Source organism: Octopus bimaculoides, chromosome 10 (assembly GCF_046866305.1).
Source record: "Octopus bimaculoides isolate indiv1 chromosome 10, ASM4686630v1, whole genome shotgun sequence".
NCBI lineage: Eukaryota > Metazoa > Mollusca > Cephalopoda > Octopoda > Octopodidae > Octopus > Octopus bimaculoides.
In genome coordinates, this window is record NC_142937.1 from 94,106,996 (window position 1) to 94,109,427 (window position 2,432).

Consider the following 2,432-nt stretch of genomic DNA (forward strand, 5'->3'; position numbering starts at 1 on the left):
GCAAAACTGAAAAAGAACAATTGTGAAACCCCTGAAAGTGGTACTATAACCAGTCTCCTCCTTTACTTCATCGCTGAAGTTTGACTTTTCAGATACAGAAGATAAGTCACCATTACAAGTTTAGTTAAAAAATCTATTAACCATGCAAATATTTTAATATTTTTGAATCTTCCTCATCCTAATCTGATCTAAACATCCCTCTGACCCTTCCCACCAGTTTTTGCTATCACAAAATCTGAACATGTACTATTTATCAGGCTATACCATTATAGTTGTTAATATTTTCTCTTGTTTTAGTACATTCAAGATCATTTGTAAACTATTTGTGGGCCACATATGTATAATGCTTTTAAAATCTAATAATTTTCTTTCAAATTTCTCTCAAACACACCACCACTTGTATGTAATATTTATAAAAAGAAACAAACAATTTTTTCTTTCTCCATAAAACTCTCTTTCCTGGACTTTAAAAAAGAAAACCCAAAAAACACCCAAAATGACAACCACATTTTCCATTCCAGTTTTATTATTTTTCACTGTTGTGAATATATATATATATATATATGTATATATGTGTAGGTGTTCTTACATTTATATACATCTTCTTATGTTTTTAATACCTGCTTTTTCTTTCGTCTGGTTATCATGTAAGCAACACACTAGTCCTGCACTGCAATATTAGAAAGCTGTCATATGAAAGCTAATGCCATTGGTCGAAAATAAGAAATATATTACCAATGGTCAAATATATGAAAGCTGATGCCATTAGTTAAATCTAAGAAATATATTGCCATTGGTTAAATACATACTCCAGTTAATTAATCATCTCTAGATTGGTTATGTGTGGCTCACATTCAAGAACAATCATTTATCGCAAAAAGAAATAAAACTACAATCATGATATTAATACAAGCCTTCTTAAATATATATTGCTCAACGCACATTAATATCACATAGATGTCTGGTACAAAACAACACATTATTGGCAGAATGTTTGATGAAATGTTATGTATAGGATTCATATTTTGAGATATATTTTTATGGCTAAACCTTAGATTTCAGTTATTTGTTATGAACAAGTAATCATTTTATTCTTCTGCTTAAAAAATGTGCATACAAATTAGGAATCTATGAAAATTGGTTTGGGGATTGAAAATGCAGCTAGTCTTAAAACAAATTGTTTTTTTTTTATTTTCTTAAGATTTATTAAAATACTATACTAGTTTCAACCATTTTTCTTTTCTTTCAAGGGTACATAAAATTTACTAAACACTTGAATTTTCAGCCTATAATTTTGTTATGAAACTTATTGAACATTTGATTTTTGAGCATGTCTTGTTGCTATAAAACCTTTTTCTCTGCATTTCCTTTTCTTTTAAATACAAGCTTTCTTATATTTTTTATTTATGATTGAAAAACAAAAAAATTGTTGAAACCAGTGTGGTATTTTGAGAAATCTAAAATAGAACTACAATTCCTTTCAAGATCCCAATGCATTTTCAACTCCAAAACCAAGTTGAATATATATAGGTGTGTGTGTATTTTGAAAAAGGAGGTGGTCAGAATTTTGTATAATTCTTTATTAGTGCTTTCGTCTCATTCGTGGAGACTCCTCAGATATGTTTTACAGAAAATTTCTTTGCCTTTTATGCAAATCCTGAAGTGAATGTTTTTTTTTTTTTGTTATATATATATAGAAAGAGGAAAGGAGGGAAGAAAGAAAGGAAAACAAAAGAGAAAAGAAAGTGTTTTTTATTTCTTTTATTTTTTTCCCCTGTGAGATGGCTTTTATTCTTATATTTGGGGATGGTCTCTGGTTTGTAGTTTTTACACAGGTGGCTGGTGTTAAATGACATTTTAAAATATCAATTTTGATTTTTGGAAAGAGAAAGAAAGATAGAGAAAAGTACTTCTTTTCAATTGTCTTGTATGGATGTGGTGGTGGTCAGCCTGTTGAAGTTTAATTCCAATTCAAGATGTCAACTTTTATTTAGTCATTGGTTTTGAAAGCATTCAGAATGAAGGACTGTGGAGACAACAGATGTGGACCATGTAACAACAACAACTTTAAATATTAGGAACAGTGGTTCCCACATAAAGTTTAAAAGCAGATTCTCCTTCTAAACAAATAAAGATATGAACTACAAGACACAGAATCTCATATACTGCATAACGTACCCCAATTGCAAGGAAAATTATATTAATGAAACCAACAATTCTTTTTGCCAACATGCAAGAATCTGCAGACGGCAACAAAAGGAACTATGCAATATTTGACTGAGGAAGAATCTGGAAACATGTGAAAATGGCAAATTCAAGATTTTTCTCTTCTACAAATGCTAAAAGTTTCAAAAGGCAATGGAACTACATTTGATCAAAAAATTATCAACAAAATTAAACATTTAACAAAAGCAAAGCCAAATACATGGACA

At 29.6% G+C, this 2,432-nt stretch overlaps 1 protein-coding gene across 2 annotated transcripts in view; it reads left to right on the forward strand.

Annotated features, from left to right (window-relative positions):
* LOC106876563 (diacylglycerol kinase theta) overlaps window positions 1–903 on the forward strand; it is a 158,920-nt gene extending 158,017 nt beyond the window's left edge. The window contains exon 23 of one of the 2 annotated variants that reach the window (XM_089359024.1): window positions 1–903. This exon is cut by the window's left edge and continues 17 nt beyond it. The gene's annotated coding sequence lies outside the window, so the exon portion shown is untranslated. The other variant, XM_052971375.2, reaches the window with a different exon arrangement.
* Window positions 904–2,432: the final 1,529 nt, after the last annotated feature.